This window comes from Haliotis rufescens, unplaced genomic scaffold, assembly GCF_023055435.1.
Source record: "Haliotis rufescens isolate VD_foot unplaced genomic scaffold, xgHalRufe1.0.p SCAF_20, whole genome shotgun sequence".
Taxonomy (NCBI): Eukaryota; Metazoa; Mollusca; class Gastropoda; order Lepetellida; family Haliotidae; genus Haliotis; species Haliotis rufescens.
Window position 1 is genome coordinate 979,985 of NW_025963891.1, and position 25,573 is coordinate 1,005,557.

General features: G+C 38.2%; 2 protein-coding genes across 8 annotated transcripts in view; one reads left to right on the top strand and one right to left on the bottom strand.

Annotated features, from left to right (window-relative positions):
- Positions 1-25,573, bottom strand: part of LOC124151049 (short-chain dehydrogenase/reductase family 42E member 1-like) — a 314,896-nt gene that overhangs the window by 173,974 nt on the left and 115,349 nt on the right. The gene's annotated exons all lie outside the window — the stretch shown is intronic.
- The window catches only part of LOC124151044 (netrin receptor UNC5C-like), a 420,080-nt gene continuing 395,095 nt past the window's right edge, over positions 589-25,573 (top strand). For 3 of the 6 annotated variants that reach the window (XM_046523329.2, XM_046523331.2, XM_046523332.2), the window contains exon 1: positions 590-716. The gene's annotated coding sequence lies outside the window, so the exon portion shown is untranslated. Of the gene's footprint in view, positions 717-25,573 lie in introns of all 6 variants that reach the window. The other 3 variants (XM_046523333.2, XM_046523334.2, XM_046523327.2) reach the window with 2 other exon arrangements.

Genomic DNA, 25,573 nt, shown 5'->3' on the forward strand with positions numbered 1-25,573 from the left:
GGACTGAAACCTTTAAGTATTCTTCAACAAGACCGTTTGAAGCTGAAGCACTTTCAAGTTGCTGCAAACTCTCACTCTCTTTTCAAAAGAACAACAAAGAGTTCTTCATGAGTTTCTGGTGTATGACTTCTGAGCGTTCCCTGCTGCACAGAGCTTGACCAAGTCTTTTAACAGTTTGTATCAAGCTTGAAAATAAACCATGCAGTGTTTTCCCGTCCTCTTACCGCACCAAAACCCAGAGAACCCAAGTAGGGACTTCATGGCAAGCTTTATTCCCAACAAGTGCAGCTTTTTCTGATTTAGTGTAGATGAATTTCATTTGCGATTGATTTCCGAGCTGTTAGCTGCTTTCTCGTGAGCCGCAAGCCCATTCCCCCATATACAGCCTACCCGCAGATTTTTTCTAATCAACAGCAGCGGTTGTTGCATTACAAAAGGTAGGATATACTAGCGAGCACTGTCGGACACTGGCAATGCCATCGTGCTAGGAGCTGATTCGGAGGCTGCAGTCAGTGGCGTCACTTTACTGATCAATTCATCGAGTACGAGCTTGGATGGTTCACAAAGCTTGTAAAGCACTATGCTATGATACTGGGCTTGGAGGTAACATCTGATTCGCTATATCACCTGCTTGGACTAGCTATTGACGAATGTGTTGAGTGATTAACTCTTGATTAGAAGAGACAGGTGATCGTGGAATGTCACACCTTGTTCAGGTAAGAATGGAGATTATTTGGATTATGTTCACTAGTAGTAGCCTTGATGAAGGAAAAATTAAGAGAGGTCACTGTGAGAAAATATTGATGCATTGACTGAAATTTGTCTCTTTTTTTAATCCATAATTTCAAAGATGAAACTGCATCAGATTTAAGATTACAAAATCTCAATGTGGTTGATCTTGTGAATTTTGAAACTTGGTTTAAACAATGTTTGGTTGCATATCGAGGTAGCTAGATGTCAGGGTTAATTTTGTTAATTTTCATTCATCCCAATTTGTTTCTAATAAACCCGATGAATTATTTGTAATAAGTAAACATAATTAGTAAACATTATTCCAAGATGTTGGTTTACATGAGTTTTAGTGAGTGAGATTGGTTTAACGCCGCTTTTAACATTATTCCAGTTATATCACGGCGTGTCAGCTTAATGTGGGAGGAAAGCCCGAAGTGATGCAGGTCTTAGACGTTTACCACTTCGGTGAAACCCACGAGCACGGGTATGGTGCTGACAAACCTAGAAACATAATCGGGGCGAACCGGGATTCGAACCCACAATCATAGGTTTCTGGCGTGTCCAGGGGACGCAACTCTGCACAGCGAATCGCGGCGCCTTAGACGACTGAGCCACCCGTGCCCCCCACATGAGTTTTAACTCACATCCAAAATATCCACAAACAAAATATAGTCAAGTTTCAAAAGTAAACACAATAAAATCAACCAGTTTTAACACATGAGTCATTAGCATCCCTACCTTTTCAGGATGGTTTCATCATGTTCATAATCAGAAAAGAGATCTGACCCATAATCTAAAACCTATTTTCTCAAATTTTGATAATTTTCTTTTCACTTTGTCAGGTTTCAGTATAATCATCTTTCCATTTTGTAATAATGCATTCATTCACACCTGATTATCTTCACAAAACCTTGGAGGCAATATGGATGCCTGTTGTTTTAGTCTTTAATTATTTTGCAGAATTATCCTCTCGACATCACCAAAGAATCTTTTTACTCAAATCAACACTTGTGATGTTTGTTCAAGGAATATTGGGAATACAATCAGTTGTCAAGAAAATACTATGTGTGAGAACACCTAGTATTTTCTTGACAACTGATTGTCTGTTAGTGCACTGCAAACAGCTGCTGTTTGACAAGGCATTAACATGTTGCTGATTTTACCATTTTATTAAGCCATAAAGTTTCTCTACTGCAATGCATCATTTACGATACCACCGTCGCTGGGATCCACTTTATTGTTGAGGAGACTTTAAATAAATCTGTTGTCTGTCTGTTTTTGATGCGATTGTCCTCTGGGTCACATGACACCTTATCGTGATTATTAGCCAATCAGAACATAGGCAGAACTTTGCTGTTGTCACATGTTGCTGGTGGCTGACAGTAAAAATCGGCACTCTCCCACCTACACCTTATATGTTATTATATTTAATGCCTTGTGTCAGTTATATCTCTTATGTCTACGGGAGTCTGAGTGCAGGGGAGCTGCCAGGCTGTGTAAGGAGTTCCTCTCACATCAAGCCCATAATTATTTGCGAAGCTATGTGTTTTGTATTGTTCTGTAGTTTGACTTACAACAAATACTGTAAATCATGAAATTAATGCGAAAATTGTGAGTGGCCCTTGCTTGCACATGGGCGGAAACAATGACATTTTTATCTGGACATATTGAAGAATATCATCAGGTGAGGTTCACTGCACATGGGCGGAGACAATGATGCATGTTTATCTGGACATATTGCAGAATATCATCAGGTCAGGTCACTGCACATGGGCAGAAACTATGACATACATAACAACGCTCAAAATGTTCAGTGTAACTGAGGATGGCGCTAACTCATGTCACAAACCTTGCAACCTGAACAATCTTTGTCCAAGACCTAACTTCTTTCATTTGAATATGCCTTATCAGGAGTTTTCTGCTTCTAATTTCATAGATCACATGTCAAGCAGTTGAAGATAAGGTTGTGATCATACTATTCAATCCAACTGCTATCACCCAATACTATATCATTGAATTCTAAGTCAATAGCATTGGTGTTTTTATTTGCGGATAAGTTTTTAAAGTTTAAAGTTTATTAGGGATACTCGCATGAATTCATAATGCATTTTAAACCAGGGGTCGACACTTGCATTATTTTGGTGGTAAAGTTGGGTTTTGGCTGGTTGGGACTAGACTCCATAGTAAGTCTGTAATAGCATGGGGCACTGCCGTCACCTGCAGCACACCAGAGGTCAACAGGTGACACTGACCCTGCAGCTGGAGTATGATGGTACACTAGTGCAGCCAGGCAGTGGAACTACATGATTCTCACACGGGATCCTAATAGGCGACACAAGTTGGTGATTGGTACTTCAAATGGTCGCTAGGTAACACTTTTGTTTTTTAAAGTTTTAATATCAAGAAATGTGTTTCATGTGTTTCATATGTCATGTGGTCATGTGTTTCACATGTTTCACGTGTCAGACACATTTCCTAAGTTGCGCTGTATACAGAATGTGGAGCCATCTGGAAACGTGGACAATTAAGGCGGCTGTGTCCTTTTAAATGAATAAACCGCAAGTGATTCTTTGGCATTAGATTGGCCAACCAAGCAATACCTTTTTCATTTAAGTTTCCATACACCAAAAAAAAAGATCAGGCCACGGCACTAATGGATTACTGTTTCTTAACTGGTTGCATTATTGCGCTGAAAGATGTTGCTGATTTTGTAGCTTTGTCTACATTTTTGTGTGTATCAATTATTGAAAAAGAAAGTCTACGAAGTTATCATTGCTGACATATCTATTTATAAGAATGGACTTCAATATGTCTTAGTGTTTATAACGTAATAACCGGTGTACAAGTTTTGCTGAAATCCACTAAGCTACACAGACACACAGTATTCACACTAGATTTTTACATTTATACCTCCATAAATGCAACAAAATATTAAAGACAACTTTTAAAAGAACATGGGTTCCATCATCAGCAGCAATATTTCCACCGTATCCCTGTGATCCATACAAGGCCCACAACAGAGGCAGCGTGACAATAAATAGTTTGTATATTTGTCTGCTTAGATCTCATTATTTCAAAACATAACTTATTTTCTTGCAAATGAAGTGTCCAAATCAGTACAATAAATAAACCACAAAACGTAAGAATTTCCCCCTCCAACTTTACAACCCATTGTCACACATAAACACATTCCCCAACACAATCACGATTAATGAATTATTGATTGGGCAGCTATCAATGTAGATAAAGAAGCTTGCAACTGTATGAGGACAATCTAGATGAACAATCCACCATGACAAAGGAAATCATAACAAGCCTTGCTTGCGATTCTGATAAACTCGCAGCTTTGATGTTCACGGCAAATAAACTCTTTCATCAAGGAATTACCACAGGGCAACAATTTAATCTATGAATGCAATTAACAATATTTCACTTAGGCAGGCAGAAACATTCTCCCTACCAATCATATCTAAGGGGCAGTAATATGACTCTGTTCTTCGTATATTCATTTCAGTATTTTTGGTTTCGGGTCCCAAAAAGAATTTCTGGATGATTGTTTTAGTATGATCCAGCAAGTAGATCCTGATAGGCCCAAGTTGATCAGATGTCAGTCAAACAGTCTGTACCAGCATCCACATCCATCTCTTCATCAGGATGCTAGGGGCGACATTAGTCCTTTAGAGGTCAATTCTGTTTTTTAAGATGCTTAAGCTTAAGGCTTAACTAATTATTTTTTGTTTGTCGTATCATTTCTTTGAATTAAATTTTTATGTTCTGAGGGTGCTCGGGAAGCTGAGTTTCCATAGGTGTTACAATTCACTGCACACAGAGTTGCATCTCTTGAGTATGCCAGGATGCAGTGATTGTGGGTTTAAAATTAAATAGGTCTTTAATATGATGTTGGGTTTGTCAGCACCATACCTGTGTACGTGGGTATAATCTGACATGAAGTATTGTTTAGAGTAGAGTTAATCCCAACTCACTCATTCACACTCTAATGTAGGTCACCCTTTCTCAGGAACTCAATGCTAAGTCAATAGTTTACAGGGGCAGTGGGGTAGCCTAGCGGTTTAAGCATTTGCTCATCATGCCGAAGCCCTGGGTTTCAATTCCCCACATGGGTACGATGTGTAAAGCCCATTTCACCCGCTGTGATATTGCTGGAATATTGCTAAAAGCGGCGTAAAACCGTACTCATCCACTTACTCACTCCAACAGTTTACTGTGACTGCTTATTGTTTAGTGGTGTCTGCTATCTTGAAACAAACAGCTGCAGATGTACATCTTTGTACACCACTCCTTGGTCGAGAGCAGGTCAGCAGGACAACCAAGTGGTCTACATTTAGTCTGGTACAATATGTGGAGAAGTGAACCTCACCTGGTGCATCGTGGGCTGATGCACAAACCATTGAGCCCCTTCTGTTAGAATAACACAAAATCAATTCTTACCCCAGTAAACACACAGCTCCATTCTGAAACTAATTACACATGTTTTGAAATGTGATTATCAACTCAAATTCAATGATTCCCACATAAAGTTAACAGGAAGTAAAACAATCTCGTAAACAGATATCAGCTGTCATTTAGAAAACAACATTCATTTGAAATAAGATTATTTTTCATCAGAACTTTACACAGCGACAGCAACAATTACATTATTTTTCCAATTTGGTTTTACTTTTTATACTATTATAACCGCCTATGGGCATAAATCCTAAAAAAATACCCCCTTCACAATCTTTTTCATAAAAAATGTCGCTGAGCAATAAAGAACTGTGACATGTTCTACAAGCTTCAGTGACCAATGATGCACTGCATACGGCTTCCTTCATGACCAGAAACTGACAGATGAAAGGTTGTCTTTGAGGTATCATGCTCCGTTGTTGACTAAGGCATTGCAGAAACCAAGGCTTTGTTCAATCTCAAAGACATCTGCCAATATCAAGCCAACTCAATTTGTCCAAATCAAACTTGGACAAACTTATCATACACAATCAGTGCTTCTGGCAGGGGGATTTAATCCTGATGTTCTGCGATATGTATTGATAGACCCGGACAGAAATTGACGAGGGTCAAGCCGGCCATCATCCAAACTGAGACAGATGCAATTGCTACGGAGGATGTAATCCATGTTCAAACTCACACATGGGGATATTAGTCACAACAAAACAAACATTTTTTCCTGGCTGATGATCACGATGTGTGAAGAGAGTGTCTTTGCATCATATGTCCCGCTGTAGTTGTCTTTGACATTCCGACACTGTATGTCTAGGGGGGAAATGCTGATAAAATCGTCTTCTCAATGATCTCAAATTGATTTCACAGATTGTGTTTATCTTGTGAATCACTGGAAGCTCTTGTTATTATACCTGCTCAGACTCAAGATGTTCGTAAAAGACTCGTGATTACGCAGTCACATTTTGGAATTTACTCGATCGTTTTGGTCATTTTGTCGAATCTGCCTCTATTGAACTGTGTGTTCTACATGCTTGTATTTTAATTTCCACATTTTCAAGAATTGAGATCAAGAGCCTTGGGATTTGTACAGACAAGCAGTGATATTGAAGGATGCAACAAGGGGTTCATAGCCATGAGTGAAAGAATTTTGAAACTATCCAAGGATTTTATGGGAAGTGATCCCATCGTAATTTCAATGGCTTGTCAGTTCCAGCTCATCACACAGATAACAATCGTTTGATCAGGTCTGTTATTATTCTTTCTCGAAAAGGATACCATTCATCCTGACATTCTGCGGCAGACAGAAGCACAACATATTTCAAGCCAATATCCTCCTAAAGCAAGACGAAAGCATTGTTCCATTTGAAGGCTTGAAAGTGAGCTAGTTGAGCCTGGATGACCAAGGCTGAACATGCATGCACACATGCAACCTTGCACACACACTTGCAACCTTGCACACACACATGCAACCTTGCACACACACCAACATGCATATATGCATGTCATGTGACACAACATAACTTCAAACAAATGTAGTGATTCGTGTTCTGTGTCTACAAATGTTACCGTATTTGACGTAATAAGCGCCCAGGGCGCTCTCAAAATTAGAAATGGGGGGGCTCTTATTAGAATATTATTTTGGTGAAAAAGACAGAATTGAAAGATAAATTTCGTGGTTTATGCTGACAGCCTAAAATATTTATATACGACAGATACATTTTTCCAGAATTTAAATGCCCATAATTAAGGGTGCATATAACACAGGAGTACGTATTATACGCGAATAAATAAGTTTTGTGTACATTGATAAATCGGAAGGGGTGCTAATTGGTATTGTTCACTAGCCAATATATTGGCAAATATTGCCGTGGGCGCTTATTACGTCGAATATGGTAATCAAAATAAAATAAACTTTCTAGGAATTGTGGTTAACTGAACAATTTGCACAACTACCATGTCAAAAGTAAATAACAATGCAGTATAAAAATGCCTTAGGTGGTTTTTCTACCAGCAGTAAATTTATTTTTACACAGATTTCATTGTCGTGCGATGTTATACTTTATGTTTGTTTGTTCTTGCTGAACGCTGTGCTCAGCAATATTCCAGCTGTATGATGGTGATCTATAATTGAATATGGACCAGACAATCCAATGACTGACATTATGAGCATTGACAATTGTGATATGATGACATGCAATCCATTAAATCACCGAGTCTGACCACCTGATTCATTTTTAGCTGCCTCTTACAGGCAAGGGAAACCCAGGCTCCGTAATGTAAATTCTTTCCCGGACGCCCCACAGGTTGTAAAACTTTATAATTAAATTTAGACCAACTGTTTATGATTATGATTTTGAGTTATTTCTGCAAGTCAGTGAAACACATCATGACTAGACCTGTGAAGATCCGGGTTAGGATAGGTCTTCAGCAACCCATGCTTGCCGTAAGAAGCGACTAACTGGATTGGGTGGTCAGACTCGCTGACTTGGTTGATGCATGTCATGGTATCCCAATTGCGTGGATCGATGCTCATGATGTCAAACACCAGATTGTCTGGTCAGACTTGATTATTTACAGACCGCCGTCATATAGCTGGAATATTGATGAGTAGGGCGTTGTAAAAAAAAAGAAAAAAAAAAAAGATCTTGACTAGCTCAAAGTCCATGGGTGTATAAGAATTCTATTCTCATAATAGGCAAGTCTTGATAAGTGGATGCCAGTCTCTTATAGGGACAATTTGTTCTTATTATTTATATAATCTAGAAATTATGATTTAAACTAAAAGGTTTTGCTTTAGAGACTTGTGAAAGTCTACATCATGACCTCCCTATAAACATCCAGGCTGCACAAAAAACAAAAATAGTCTTTGTAATACCACCTCAGTTAACTTATGTTTTAACTAGGACACCCCCAGACTGGACGACAAACATACCAGTTGAACTATGGTAACATTTAGCTTTAAGTTCTGGCACATCCACAACAATGAGCTCCACAATTGGCAAACAATCCTTGTCTAATGTGTGCACCTTTCAACTGACCACTGTCCAGTCTTCTGCCCCCTTCAGACACGGATAAAATCAGTCTTGGTCAACTTAATCAGCTGCAATAGATTGGCAATCAGTTCAGTTTGGCTGTGGTCAGTTTAAACAAGTAGGCGATGATAGAAGATCAACACACATGAGATTGGGGATACCTCAAAGACACACAAGCGGCCATGTTCATTCCGACCTGCCTCCATACCCTTGTGTGTATTTCAAGGTCACGCTAAGGACAAACACAATTAGAAATGTCAATCATGAAGTTCCCATTTGGAATTATTTGTCAAAGTGAAGAGTGTTTGATTAGAATAAAATTGTTGGGAGACGGAAAAACGCCGAGCATGCATAAATAACAAAATGCAATTAATCAAGATTGTTCAACACTCAGAAAAGGCCTTGAGAATTTGAATGTAATTCTTAATTAATAACAAAATTTAATTAACTCCACTTCAGTAGGCTGATTCTTGCGATTCTCTAAGAACATAACAGTAGGCTGTGGATAACACAGACAACAAATCCCTTTGATAATGAAGACATGTGCTATTTCCATGAATACTATTGTTAATAACCATCCATCAGAGAGAATTATTACCTCATCATAGCCATATTTTCACTATGTCCTACTTTTTGGGACTGACGTTGACATAACAAGTAAAGCCAGAAAACTAATCACATTTCAAAATTGCCAAGAAAATGCATCTTGAAAATGTGATTTACAAAAAACACACAAAATTCCTAAGTGTGTTCAAAATCTTGTGAATCAGATTAACAGTATGAAGTCGAATGCTTTATCATTTGCATAAGAGGAAAATTAGTCTATCCAGAGACTTGATCATGGTTAATTTACAACCTACTTCCCTGATGACTTAATCAGCATCTGTTCTATTTTCCGCGGTAATGAACCGTAATGAAACATGTCAGATCTCTGCTGATGGTAACTAATGCGCTTTTATAACATCTATATTATTTCCATGGCAGTATCATAAAAACATCATAAGTCTACGATAACAAAGTTCACTTGCACATTATTAGCTCATAAAACCACATATTTTCATTAAAACATCGCACTTAGCCACCATGTATCTTTCTGGTAATGTCCAACCACCTATTAATCATGATAACGGGAGTATTGAAAATATAATCATGCCTTTATTTCCCCTCGTGACTTCCCATTCCAGCACATGAAAACATTCGATACCTTGACCTGTAGCAAACACTAGCCCAAGCTGCTATCTTTTCTACATCAAGGGAAACCCAGCCTCTGTAACAAGGCCTGAATGTCACAAAACCCTACTACCAGCTTGGTAGACAAATTTCAAGATCCACTTACAATGCTGGCAACGTGTAAGTGGTTTTTATGGTGCTTTGATCACAGTGGTTGACAAATGTGCAGCACTATCACAATGCATATGTGAATTGAAGATGGAACTGAGGCTCAAAATGCCAGCATATTTGTATTCCTTGAGGGCTGGTTTGAGGAAAGGACAAAAATAAAATCTAAGAGCTTAACAATATGGATCCCATTAGGTTTACATTCCATTGGTGAAATTATGGAGGCTTTAAAGTCACTGATGTTTTTTCACTTTCCAATCCCAGAATTTTTGATAGATCATTTTCAAGTAACGGCTAAGTGGAAATCAGTGGTTTCTCGGTTTCTCATGTGTATGTTTGGCATAGTTCTTCCAAATAACTCTGTTAAGTGAAAATGTAGCATCTTTCTATAAACTGCAAAAAAGTGTATATGTTGTATTATAAAAAGTTACTAATAAGCATTATGCTGCACTAAGTGCATATGTTGTATCTTCCTATAAACTACTGACAATTACTTATGTTGTATCTTCCTATGAACTACTGACAAGAACTTATGTTGTATCTTCCTATAAACTACTGACAAGTACTTATGTTGTATCTTCCTATGAACTACTGACAAGAACTTATGTTGTATCTTCCTATAAACTACTGAAAAGTGCTTATGTTGTATCTTCCTATAAACTACTGAAAAGTGCTTATGTTGTATCTTCCTATGAACAACTGACAAGTGCTTATGTTGTATCTTCCTATAAACTACTGACAAGTGCTTATGTTGTATCTTCCTATAAACTACTGACAAGTGCTTATGTTGTATCTTCCTATAAACTACTGACAAGTGCTTATGTTGTATCTTCCTATGAACTACTGACAAGTGCTTATGTTGTATCTTCCTATGAACTACTGACAAGTGCTTTTGTTGTATCTTCCTATAAACTACTGAAAAGTGCTTATGTTGTATCTTCCTATAAACTACTGAAAAGTGCTCATGTTGTATCTTCCTATGAACTACTGACAAGTGCTTATGTTGTATCTTCCTATAAACTACTGAAAAGTGCTCATGTTGTACCTTCCTATAAACTACTGACAAGTGCTTATGTGGTATCTTCCTATAAACTACTGACAAGTGCTTATGTTGTATCTTCCTATAAACTACTGACAAGTGCTTATGTTGTATCTTCCTATGAACTACTGACAAGTGCTTATGTTTGTTGTATCTTCCTATGAACTACTGACAAGTGCTTATAATGTATCTTCCTACAAACTACTGACAAGTGCTTATGTTGTATCTTTCTATAAACTACTGATAAGTGTTTATGTTGTATCTTACAAGATATTGATGCTTATGTTGTACTGTCCTAGGTATTACTGAGAAGTACAAATATGGCGTACCTTTAATCAACAAAGGACAAATTGTACCTTCCAACAACTAGTTACTATCACAGTAGCTTCCTGTGAAGTATTGATAAGTATATATGTTGAATATTTCATTTTGAAAAATATCTGTTTTAACATAAACCATTGAAATCACATGTTTAGCTAAAATATTAAATAACTGCTAAACTGCACCATTCAACAATACAACCATGTCAGATGAAACAAATGATGAAACAAATGAGGACAAAACCTATACATTTATATGAAGTTGCACTACATCACTTAACACTATAAAGACACAATTTACTGAATTCATGATATAACATCTCTTAACATCAAAAGAGGTAGAAATAAACATGATTTCCTACGAGATAGCTGTGATTAGTCTGGGCACCAAGACAACCCGCAATCCTAATCAAGTAAAAATAACTTTTTCCCTTCCCGTTTCACCTTATTCCCATCATGCCCCAGCGTGTCCATAATAAACTCTGTCACATGACCTGGCAATCTCATCAAGAACAATAAAAGTCTACGTAAGTCTACAAGGAAGTCCTCATTGATTGTCTTCACCTGATCACATCTTATACAATACTATTCTCTTCTTCCTTATCGCCATGGAAACATCCTCAAAGTATCGCAGCAGGAATAAACTGCCTCTGGAGTCTGGTGTGACAACCTCGAAACAAATTACCATCTCTTGTACATCTCACCTATGTAATAATGAAGCTAATCCTGCTTCAAAGCAAGGCCCAGTGTATGTAATATGGCAGGATGCTTCTTGCTTCTCAATGACTTAGAGGGCTTTCAGCGCTGCAATACATCATTGTGTGTCTGCATTTCCAGCTCTTGATCTACTATTACCAAGCATGACATCTCAAGTTCTGGGGCTGATGTTTCTCAGTATCAAGGCCACGCAATTGTCAGCTGTCTTGAACAATAGGAGCGTTCACAGCTATGGTATATAGGATCTTATCATACCTCCATGTCAGAATGATGAGATCGTTGGAGGGAAATAAATTTCTTAGTGGGGGAATAAATCTCTTATACCCCGCCACAAGTAAATCAGGCTGCATGTGGATTTCCGAGTGACAGATTAAATCCCTTATACCCCACTTCAAGGCAAAAAGCTGCACGCTTTTTCTGGCTCAATGGAAGTCACATGACATAGCACAAGTTTACCTCAGCTCAATCGAACATCTGTTTTCAATCAATTTGGAATTTATTTGAATTCTTATACAATATCATATGAAAACATGACGGTAAGATATATTCGTTGTAGCAGGATCACGAGGGGTACATGGGGTTTTATGCATCCCTCATTTGGTTTTGTACCACGCGCGGAACGCATAAAACCCCATGTACCCTCGTGATCCTGCTACAAATTATAGTAGCATCTTTGTCTTGTTTTCCTTTGACACCTGTTAAGATTACCAAGCAACCCATGATTCTCGTAAGAGGCAGCTAAAGAAATTGAGTAATCAGGCTCACAGACTTGGTTGATGCATGTCACTGTATCCAAATTGTATAGATTGCTGCTCATAATATCAACCACTGGATTGTCTGGTCCAGACGCAATTATTTACTGGCTGCTCAGTCATGCAACTAGAATAGAGCTGCATTAAATAAAAATGACAAAACTCCCTCCATAATCATAAGAAACCTCTGCTAAAAGCACAAACAACTGTATAATTCAGACTATACCATGAGAATGTGTTTATGAATCACTATCAAATACTGATAATACCAGATGTTCGCAAAAATTTGTGAAATGTAGACACCAAAGGCTGGAGCTGTAATATCGCTTGACAAAATAGGGAAAGTTGACTATTGGAAGGTTGAAGACATCTCTCTTATCATACAAGTCTGTTCGAGCGTTTCCTGTCACTCAGAATCTTTATGCATTGATCTAAATGTGTAACAGAGGAGGCGGTTTCACTGGCCTCTTTATTTCTAGTCCAGTTGTTCAACAAACATTGTTAAAGAATAAGAAAAACGAAATTGAAAATGTTGGTAGGAGTTTTCAAAAAGCCATAAAAGGCAATATTGACAATTAGGAGTAAACGAAACAAAATCATTAAAAAAGATTGCAAACAAAAGTGTCAAAGAAATTCTTCAAAAAGTCAGATCATCAAATTTGAGAGTAAACCATAGTCTAAAATACTTTGATACAATTACACAACCACACATTCCAACACTTAACACAAATGGTTTTCTTCAGCCATGCAGACACGTCCTCTAAACGTGCTGAGAACATACATGGTGAGCCCAGTCACGATAATTCCACCATATTGATCCTTCATGTGTGTTTTTGTCTGCAAATTAGTTCCGCAGAAAATGCAAGGGTTCATTTTGACAAAAGATGATACCTCTCATATATCTAATTAATTTTCTTACAATGGATTTATCCTTTTTTTCCTTAATAGGCAATTATTATCATCATGATGTGAGTTACGCGTCTACAGCATAATGACATGTTTCAAACACCATCAAATGTAAGATAAATGCTACCTTTGCAAAATCAATATTCTAATCCATATTCTACTTGGTTTTGATATGAGGTCCACAGCCAAACCATTAAGATCCATCTGAGTGACAGGTACTCTTCTAACGGAGAGATAATGTTACACAATTTAATTTTCTTCCATTTAGTTTAGATGTTTTCCACTTAGGTTGATAAACTGTGAATGCAACTATAGTCAACTCATTTACTGATGTAATTTCACAGGTAGTATATACTTTACCTCGGAGTCTGTTTCGCCAAGCGATCTTAGCGTTATGAAGCCTGTGTGTTCTGTGCTTTTTGAACTGGGCCCAGAGTTCCATAGATCGAATCAAACCGAACCCAACAAAGTGGATTTTTAGGAGCACTCACTCACTCACTCACTTATATTTAGGATCCCATACCTTTGTAAATGATTGTGCAATTCCCTATTTTGATTTGAACCACATGTTCCCATGTTTTGAAACAACTGACTTACCTTTGCAAGTGTGGGGAAGGATACGCCCACTTTTTCACGAACACCTGGTGTCATCACTATTTGATAGCGATTCATAAATGCATGCTCAGTATATAGTCAGAATCATACAATGGAGATTTTGTATAATTATGGCAAGGTTTATGTTGCTTACATTCACATATTGAGAGGGCTGACCTGTGTACCCCTGTGGGTACTCCAGGTCAGAACAGCTCCACCATAGAGTAGACTGAACACAGTATAGTCAGGCCTGTGACACTTTACCTTGATGGCGTCAACTGTTACTCACTCATGCTTTCAGACACCGACTTGTGAGTGAGTGAGGGAGTGAGTGAGTGAGTGAGTATGGTTTTACGCTGCTTTTAGCAATATTCTAGCAACATCAAGGTGGGGGACACCAGAAATGGACTTCACACATTGTACCCATGTCAGGAATCAAACCCAGGCCTTCGGCACGATGAGTGAAAGCTTTAACCACTGGGCTACCCGATCACCCCGCTTGGAGAAGACTTGTTTATTTACAAGCTGATGACATATTGCTGTCTGTGCCATACTGTATTCATAGTATGAGGAATGTTGATATACTTCTCCACTGTTGCCACAATGAGTACCTATAGTTCATCCTGCCTTTTCCAACCACTCCCTGATACTGACAACTGCCTTCTTTTACCAACTTCTCAAGGATACACCTGCCAAGTTAACCTTACGACTTGCTATACTACAAAAACTGAATCCTTGACAGAGGACTGTTCCCTCGTGGGTCCAAAAAGATGTGGGTCAAATGTACATGACATTGACCTTGACTCACACAGGTGCAATCAGAAGGGCAAGACATGTTCATCCATTCCAGCAACACTCCATTTTGTTTTTGACAGAGATACAATAGAAGATTAACCCTAAGCAACATTTAACCTACTTTTAATCTCATCTCAGAAAGATGATGGCAAAAAATACACAAACAATTACAACTCCCATCCAGCATCACATTAAACCAAGCAACTACAAGATACATCATTGACCAGGGTGATTTCTGCTCAGCGACCATCCACAAAATTACATTAACTCTAGTCAATTCTAATTCTATCCTCATTACAGTTGTTGAGAATTGTAATTTTCTTCCTTAATTAGATTAGGCTTATAGTGAACCCTCTGTGGTGTGATTCTCAAGATGAAGAATGACCAAGACATCTCCATCCTTCTACAAATTCTGTGTATATTTCCCAGCATTCCCTGCAGACCACCATGTTCTGGAGAAGCAGGGAAGACATGTATATCAGGTGGCTTAGCTTCCAATAAAATCACGATCTGATCTTTGTTACATGAGTTCCAGGCAGAATACGAAGCTTCCAAGGCTTAAGAATGGTATGGAGTTTCACTGTACACTTGCATCTCACAGAGTGGCTTGCATATCATGTTCACCTATACGTCACCCAGATCAATCTTCTCCGCGAGTCCAACACTCACCGACTTCACCAAGGTGACATGTCTTTAAGTCTATATCAACAAATGCATTTGTTTACAGCCTTTGTGTGACAGCAACATTATTTTGTAATCATTTTTAGTGAACCGAGAACTTAACCTGTTGCTTATCAGTCTGAAGACAGGGATTGGAATCCTACAATGGTTACAAGAATGAAATACTCATATCCCCTGCTAATATGACATGTCCGGTTGTGAGCAAGGCAAGAAATATTGTACCGATTCCCAGATCTGGTCCTGAAACGAGCACTATCACCATTTTCAGTCAAAGTCAAAATTGTTGGTATGGAAACTCGAAAAAATAAATTTAAAAAAAATCCCAATCTATCAAAAGGCACCAGTTTACCACTGGACCTATCTATGTGCTAAGTTTGGTTGAGATATCCCTCATGGTTTTGAGTTCTGCGGATGGACAGACAGACAACACCCATTCCTATATCCCCCTTCCACTTCATGGTGGTGGATAATAATGTCTGCCCCCAGTGTTCCCTTGGTACAGTGTTCCTTTGTAGAGTAAAACTAGCTCACTCGCTCACTCACTCACTCACTCACTCACTCACTCACTCACTCACTCACCCACTCTCATTCACTCACTCATGGAACAGATAAAAGTATGCATCTGTCAAAAAATATATCGCAAGTGATTCTGTTTAGGTTTCTGTAAACCAAAAAACACTAAGGCCGCACCCACTCACAGACTGTTTTCTGATTGGCTGATAATAGAATGGGCAGAGTTGTGTTGCATCATTGCGCTGAATAATGTCACTGATTTCCTATCATTGTTTACAGAACTTTTGTGTTAATGATTAAATATGCAGTCAGTGAAGTTATTATTTTTTACATATATATTTATAAAAATTGACTTCAATATATTTCAGAGTTTCTGCTATGAGGATCTATGCAATATGACCACTGGTTGTTACATTTGTTCCTCCATAAACACAACAAATGTTATAGTCAGTTCCTAATTACACAGCATAAATCATATTCCCAATAGTTCTTCACATATCATTTGGCCGCAATGTGAAGCCACAAATTCAAAGACAGCTTCAGCTTGAAGCTCATGACTTACTTCAGACAAGCATCATCTATTCAGTACGACACAGGTAGTACAATATACTGGATATCAATTGGAAAGCATCATGTAATTAGATACCTTAACCTGGATGCTAGAGACTTCAATTACTTCTTCCTGAAGCTGACATGAAGATGTCACGTGACTGCCAGTGAACAATTACCGCCGCGAGGATAATTATGACGGCAAAAAGAGGTGGCCAGGAATGAAAGCAAAATCAATTTTCATGATCATCAAACACAGCTTTGATATTTACTCACTGATCGAGTTTGACAAATAACTCTTCCAAGAGTAAGGTGAAATCTAGCTTGCTTACACATATAAACTAACATTATGAGTATTTGTGCAAATATTATATGTCAACGTCAGAGAATAGTCAGTTTTTAAATATCTGCCAAAACAGATTCCATTGGGCATAAAAGTCAAAATAGGGGTGAACATTATATGAATGGATCACTGAAAATCAGTTATGACACCAGGTGTTCAAGAAAAAGGTAAACGTGTCCTTCCCTATTGCACCTGCCACTCACACTCTTTGCATAAAAAAGTAAGTGTAGTGTAGGTATTGTTAGCTAAAGCAATCTTACCACCATCTGAGCAAGAACACAGAATGAATAAAACTAATTTTACAATGGGGACCTACATCTAGTCTTGAGAAGATCAGAGCACGCTTTCTAGCCACAAGTCCACACCACCCACAATGATGGAGAATAGTCGTAGTGAAGCCTTGTAAATGTGGATCAGTCTGTTACAAGGAAACTGTCCAGAGTGCCACTTTCCTGATGAGCAAATTATGGCTATGTAATAATGATCCTATTGATAGATAATGATACACTTCTCATAAGAAGTTAAAGGGAGCCTGATATTTTCTAGTGACTTTCGTTAATCTGTCATGCCCAGATAACAGGGCTTTCATATTTACTTTTACATTACTGAACAAAATAATTGTTTTGCAATTTGCTTGCCAGGGGCACTTGGTTTGGAATCCGAGCTAAATCCCTTCAGCCTTTGTAGATATAAGCAATACAATCAAGCACTCCACCACTCAGGTATTAGAATTTGTAATACCGATACTTGGGACATCAGGAAGGGTTGAGAGAGGTTGAGAGAGGTTGAGAGGTTGAGAGGTTGAGAGAGAGAGAGAGAGGTTGAGAGAAAGAGAGAGAGAGAGAGAGAGAGAGAGAGAGAGAGAGAGAGAGAGAGAGAGAGAGAGTGTGGTTTTGCCGAGGAGGATATGTCCAAACAGGAAGGGCAACCTGGGGGACTTTTGGGTTGTTTTATAGGGTTTTTTTCTTTTAGGGTTTCAGCATGGGGATAGCATGATTTTGTAGTTTATTAGATGCTGCCTAGTAGGCCTGTTTTAATTCGGAAAATGCCTTATGCCTTCACGGTTGGAAGGTCGTTTAGTGGGTTGCCAGAGACATATTGGTTCTTACAGTTTATTGTGGATTTTAGGGTTGTTCTGTGTTGTTGGTGGTGTGTGCAGTGTAATAGTGCGTGTTCAGGTGCTTCTATTAGGTTACAGTGAGGGCATTTACCTGTTTGGTGTTTTCTGATTTTATGTAGGTGAGAGTTTAGTTGTACAAACGCAAGGCCAAAGACGGGCATTTGTAGGAGGTATCAGTGACATCGAGTCACTTCTAACACTGAGAACCAGCCATGTTAGATACAAGGAATGCAATCATCCCCTCTACAGCAACTACCATATAGCCTATCACCTCCCCACTTTTCTCCCACGTCACCTTCACCAGAACCAAGTGTATTGCAGTCACCAAGACATGCTAAAGAATAAACTTAAGCAGATCAGTCAACACTCTTGTGGTGGTGTCCGCTGAACCAAGAACCATGATTCCAAATTAGAAAGTGTGAAAATACCAAACACAAGGTCCTTAAGTCAAAGATCAATATATGAGTACAAGAGAAATCTCTTTAGCAAAGTCCTCTTTCTTTATAACGCCATTCTGGAAACAGAGCAACCATCTTGCCTTTGGCAGGCTCCGCAGAAATTAACTCAAAAACCTATCCTTGTAAAAAAACGTGTGCAAGAATTGTCGCCGTTAGCTGCGTATCAAATACAAATTTGATCACAGCAAAGAAAGGGTAACAATTCCAGATCTGTCTGCCGCGTAAACAGGTTTGCGCCAAGTGCAAAAAAAATAGTCCCACTTTTTACACCAATGAGGCTCTGGTTTGGAACATACAGAGAGAAAAACACATGGAATGGAATTGTAGTCATTTCAGGAACAGGTTCATCTAAAATTCATAGAGTATTATTGATCTATGAATTATTAGTTTTCATGCTAATCCTGGCTGGATATAAAATCAAGAGTTTTGTTTGCGGAAAGACATATCTTTTAGACAATGGCTCGAGATTGTCAAGTAGCTATTGAATGGGCTTGTCAAACTTGTTCATATGTTGCAATCTCAAAACACTTTAAAGGAAAATTACCTCAACAGAGACCATTCAGTTTTAGGTTGCTTGAAAGCCTTGTGACTCAGTCACTGTGTGAGCAGCAATGGAACCAAAGTGTCACAATTTTGTAAATACAGTCTGGACCACAAATGAGCACTACTATATCCCCAGTGTATAATCTGAAAACAAATTACAGGAATATATTCAAAGGACAACCATCTCAAAATCACAACCTTGGCCAAAATAGTCAATGTTTACTTCAGACAGACAAAGGTCTTTAATGGAAGCATGCAATGAACTCTCAAAACAGACATCCTTAACCACATTTTAAAAGCATCTAGCTTTGATCAAACGAGACCCAAGCTCTGTCCACTGTTAAACCATCTCAGAAACACAATGTATCAGGACAATTTGGGTTAAGTGAAAATAAACTTCCGTCACTGTAATTAGCACTGGACATCGTCCACTGTGTGTTGAATTTCCAAACCAAGTCCAATTTGATCCATTACAGAACCCAGCAGCTTCAAACACAACTTAACGAGAAGCTCTCATTGAAGCAGTATGGAGCAACAGACACCCACAGACACAGTGTACATACACGGCCACAATTTGTCTTGCGTGATGTGGTAAAATTACGAGAACAAAGACAAAATGTAGATAAAATTGATGCTAGAATTGTGTTGATGTTGGACATGGTATAGACATGAAAGAGACCAAAGAGGGTGTAGATACTTTGATGACAATAGAGTTGATATGACAGTGAAGTTTATAGAGATTATCCTGTGGAGGATGCATGTTGAAACTGCACAGGGATGGAAGATTAAAGCACAGCCATTACTGTAGTGTCCAGCTCACGGCCCTTCACTACGATATCGTGGATCGTTAGCAGCGAGAGAGTGGCTGAATGAAACCAGCGAGGGGACACGAGTGAGCTGATCACGTGTCCCGATTCACAGATGTATCGTGAAGTTACACCTGACGATACACTACATGGACCATTATGGATGCGTATTATATCTGTATCAATTTTTAAAAAGTATAACGTACAAAGTTCTGCATTAACCTGGCCAGTTAACATTGTATGGATTGGTATTATAATAAGAATTAAAACGTAAAATGTACAACAATTTGTATTAAACTGGCCTATTAACAACTTGTGTTGGCGTCACTTACAACCCTTACTTACAACCCTCTTATTGAAAACCAAATGTAGTATGAGGTAGGCAGTAAAACTGACTGAGCGAGGATTTTGATGTTTTGGATCCCTGCCTTCTGAAAATGCTAGATCCGCCCTTGCAAGTAATAGCAACATCAATTCATATGCAGATCCAGAGGGAAGTCCAGGAGGTCCAGACCCCTCTTAATGAAAACCAAATGTAGTATGATGTAGGCAGTAAAACTGACTGAGAGAGGATTCTGATGTTTTGGATCCCTGCCTTCTGCAAATGCTGGATCCGCCCTTGCAAGTAATAGCAACATCAAATGTTTGATAGGCATTACTTAGAAGTTGACGGATTACATATTTATGGAAAACAACTTCCGTACCGTTGTCAAGCAAATCTGAAAGGCGACAATTTTGTATAGAACCTTTACCGACAGATGATCAACCATGCTTGACAACTGTATAAGGATCTATACCAAAACATCACCTTTACAGTAAATAAAGAAGTTGTTATCCATAAATTGTGTCTGCTTTGTAATTGCAAAATAGTGAGTGAGGTTTTTCTCTGCTTTTAGCAAATTCCAGCAATATCACGGAGGGTGACACCAGAAATGGGCTTTACACATAGTATTCATGTCTGGTCAGCAAGGTCACAAAAAGCAAGTTTAGGCCAAAACACTGTAAATTAACTAGCGTGATATTTATTTATCATTTCATGATGTAGGTGTATCATGACTCCCTTAACAGATAACTTCTGAGACAGAAAAGGAAACTAAATTCTGTTCTTGTGTTGAATGTTTCAAAAATGTATGAAACAGTCAACCTGTATTGCCATACATACTATATCTGTTTCCCCGTGTGATATCATCTCCAGCACCTTATCATCATGTCTCAAAGAAGAGGAGCAGCTCTCTTCACAACTACAAAGTTATCTCCCCTTTTTGCCAAGAAGAGCAGTATACATCATTTCATACTAAAAAACCTGGAATAATACGTATTCAAAATTTCTTGAACACCAATTATCATAATCATTTCTGCATAAAGACTAACTTGACACACGTCTTATATAATTTGAAGTTTATCTAAATGACATGTGTGCCTCGTATCAAGGATGAAAACAGAGAACATAACTGTCAAAGCATTCTTGGCTTTCATTAATAACGGTTGTAGATTTCCATGCCAACAGTCAGAGCCATTGTAAACTACAGGAGTTAAAATTGAATATTCAAAAGAAAAAATGACACTGTCATCAAGCCATTTTAAAAAGATACCTGCCTCTCATCCTTTCAAAGATTTGGTGTTTTGTATAAATCTTAAAAGTTTTTGGTAAAATGTTGTGAAAATCATTGTAATCGATGTTGAGTTTAAGCAGATGTCCAAAAGTGTGGAAAACATCTCAATTTTCAATAGCGAAAGTATAATTCAGCGAATTTCCTCCCCAAAATTCCCTGTTTGGCATCATGACATGTGTTTTGTGATCCATCAAAGTCAGCGAAGACGATAGTGGACGTATTTGTTTTTCAGCAACCAAATTGGATGAAAATGACTGTAGTATCTTCTCGGTAATTGTCAACTGTTGCATGCTGGGACATGATTTGATTGAAGGAAAAACGTCACAGGAAAAAAACAGAATAAAATAGATTCTCTGGCAACGAACTAGCTAACTCAATGAACATTATGAATATGAGAGTAAAATGACATTGCAGCAAGTGACAACGGAAGGAATCTGATTTCCCTCCTTCGATCAATCATGCCGCGTAAAATAATCAGAATGAAAGACGAACGATGATCGCAAAGTGGCTTACGAGGAAATTGGGTAATGCTGGACAAAGCCAGGTTTATATTTGTGTGTCAGCTCCATAGAAGAAGAAAATGACCATTATGACCCATTAAAAATAATTAATAGCTCAATTACTCAAAGAGAATACACAGTAATTTGTTCCTTGTCACCGCATCATCAACGATCATCTTGCTGTATTGGATTGCATGCTTGTGAATTGAGTACCCCGTAATTGACGACAGTGTCTGTCAAACTACCCACCTGTTGTCCCTGTCATCAATCAGTATAGGAAATTACTCTCTGTTATTAAGAAACAGATCATTCTCCGATGTTTCATTTCATGATTAGAACCATATTTGTTTCTTCTAAATTTCTCATCATCTTATCTCATCATGATTCTGATAACAGCATGATTGATTTGTAAGTTGTTTTATGAATGACAAGCTGTCAATTAGGAAATGAAATGTATATTTATAATAATTCATTTGCAAACACCTATTAGCTCTTACACTAAATTACTCATTGGCAATAGATAGAAGAGACTTAATGGATATAGGAATCAACTTTTAAAACAGACAACATCCTTAACAACATTTTAAAAGCTTCTTTCATCCAAACACACCAAACTCTGCTCACTGTAAGGCCTTCTCAGAAAAAAATATCTCAAGAAAATTTTGGTAAAGTGAAAATAAACTATCCTCTGTAATAAGCACTGGACATGGTCCACTGTGTGTTAAATTCCCCAAACAGGACCATTTTGCACCATTTTTCCGATCAGAACCCAGTGGCTTCAAACAACATAAGAAGGAGGTGTTTATAAAGCGGTATGGAGCAACACACACATGGTACAGACATCGTCACACATTGTTGGCATGCTATTCATTCACTCTTACTTCCAAAATATATTTTTAAGTTGCATACAAAATTAATGGTGGTGGAGTAGCCTAATGGTAGCCTAATGGTAGCCTAATGGCATAAAGTATTGGTTCGTCTACCAAGAGCAGGTTTGACTCCCACATATCTACAATGTGAGCAAGAAATTCTGGGGCATCTCCTGTTGTGATATTGCTGATATAATCCTAAAACCAAATGCTCTGACTCATAAATATATTGACTCTATTTTAAGGCCTTTTGGGTGGGTTTTTCAAGGCCATCAGGTGGCCTTTTCACTGACTTAGCTCCGTAATACATTTCTTTCTTCGTGTGGCTTGTGTTGTATAAATGATTGTGACTTATCGGAGTATTTTCCATCAACAAGTCACCAGTTCCAGCCTTTTAAAGCAACTAAGCCTACCGGTATTTTCAGGGCTTTTTAAACTATGAGGCTCTTTCAAGCCTGTGTGCTCCATACTTTCTATCTACATTAAGTGGTACATGGTAAGTTAGCCCAATGGAAGGTGTGTTTGGTCATCAATCAAACAGTCCAAGTTTCACTTCATGATAATTGACTCTCTGAATGTCCCTTCACATGAAGTATTGGTAGTGGCATAGGAACAAGTGAGTTTGATGGAGGTTTGGTTTAACGCAGCTTTTAACAGTATTCCAGTTACATCATAAAAGTGTCTGCTTGATGCGGGAGGAAAGCCCAATGGTGTTGATAAACCAAGAAACATAACCAGGTGAATCTGTAATTTGAACCAATCACCATAGGTTTCTTGCAAGCCTAAGGGACACAACTCTGACAGTGAACTATGGTGCCTTAGACGACCCCCAGGGGAGTAAGAACGAGCGTAATTGGGTTGAATATAGGACAATATTTGACCAGAATACAGTTTCTTTATTATCACACAGTGAAGGCGAAGGATGTTGTTCAGATAGCCAATCACTATGTCTGTAAACTGCGAATTGTGTCAAACATATTTCTTCTACCGACACTACCTTTTCAGCAAACTCACATTTCCAGGTGATAACTGAGACGTGCTTGTCAATAATAGTGGTGTCAGAGGCTGCATAAAACCTTCTTCCAGCTGCTTAAACAATTCTTAAAAAATAGACTCAAGTTAACAGAAAATGCAATTTGTAGACGAAGTTGAAAAAAAAGGACAACGTACCATTAACCATTTTAAGGAATGATGCCTTTCATACATGTTTTCAAAGTTCAAATTTATTCTAACACATTGTTACTGCACATCTAGTACTGGGTGAAAACCTTTTAAGCCAAATTTGAACTATATTCAACTTTATAAAGCCGGTAGAATCAACTTTATTAGTAAAGCCAAGAAGAGTTGATTGAGTTTTGCCACCAACAACTGTGGAGGAGGACCCAGAGGGCAGTAGTTTTGAATGGTTCTGTTTCAGGTGGTTCTTCAGTGTCGAGGTGGTACCACCCTTAAAAGAAAGTTGAATGGAGCAAATTGTGCATTTAATTTTTGTTTTATCATCTGACAGTTCGAAGAACTGCCACACAGTTGAACGATAGTTGTCAGCCATGCTGCTAAGCAAGGGAGATAATTTAACTGAACAAGGGAGATAACTCTCCAATTACTCAAGTATTAACTTTGTACTTCAGTAGTTACCATACATGACTCATACTGAAGTATTTGGGTAACTGTTTCAGCCCTCTACACTTCAGTTACACGACCAAAGAGAACAGGGCATTTTCTAATTTGATATATGACTCAAAACATTTTTTTTTTCTTACACAACCACATTAGTAAGTTACAACACTATTTCCTGACAGCATTTCTCTATCTCCTTTAAAATAGATAATGAAACACTTTTCAACACTGAAACCAAATGATGATACATACTTGTATGCATCAAGACTTCAAAAGATACAACCAGTTGTTTTTAGACATGATCTCCAACCAACTAAGATAAAAAAAAAAAATTACAAACAAATTTAAGAATCCAACAATCCAATATTCCGACCAAAATCCACAATTTCATGTTAACCAGGATAATGTGGACAGACCCGTAAATCCCAATGTTCTGCCTGCAGACTACTCAGTGACGCTGATCCCTGAGCAGATAGGACGCCCCTATACAATCTTATTTTATTTTTTTCGACTAATACACGCAAAATTGAGTTTGGAGTTGCAGAAAATTCAATTTGTTTTAACACAAACGTTAGATCAATACGATAAGAACACTGTTGTCGTTACTTTGATTGTGCAGTTCAGTCATGCTTGTCTTATCATTAATAATTTGATATTCCAAATGTTGAAACAAATCATGTTAAATCAGGAATGAATATTATGACCCTACATACACTTTATAAACATGAAAAAGTGACTGAAATTGGGTTTAATGTAACACTAAATATTCGTAACTCATGCAACCCTTCCCAATCTTCCCTCCTTGAAAAAGCTCTTCCTATCCACATTTTCTTTCCTTCTACCTCCTTCATTTTACTATTTTCCCTAACATCCCGTCTTTTTCAACCTCAGCTGTCTTTACCACAATCTTCCTTCCTCCCTGGCCTCTACCATCTTTCCTGCCTTTACCTCTCCCTGTCTTCCTCCATCTTTCTTCCTTCCTTGTCTTCTTCCATCTTTCCTGCCTTTACCTCTCCCTGTCTTTACTCCATCTTTCCTGCCTTCCCTGTCTTCAACAATCTTTCCTGCCTTTACCTCTCCCTGTCTTTACTCCATCTTTCCTGCCTTCCCTGTCTTTACTCCATCTTTCCTTCCTTCCCTGTCTTTTAACATCTTTCCTGCCTTCCCCCTTTCCTGCCTTTCCTTCCTTTACCTCTCCCTGTCTTTACTCCATCTTTCTTCCTTCCCTGTCTTTACTCCATCTTTCCTTCCTTCCCTGTCTTTTAACATCTTTCCTGC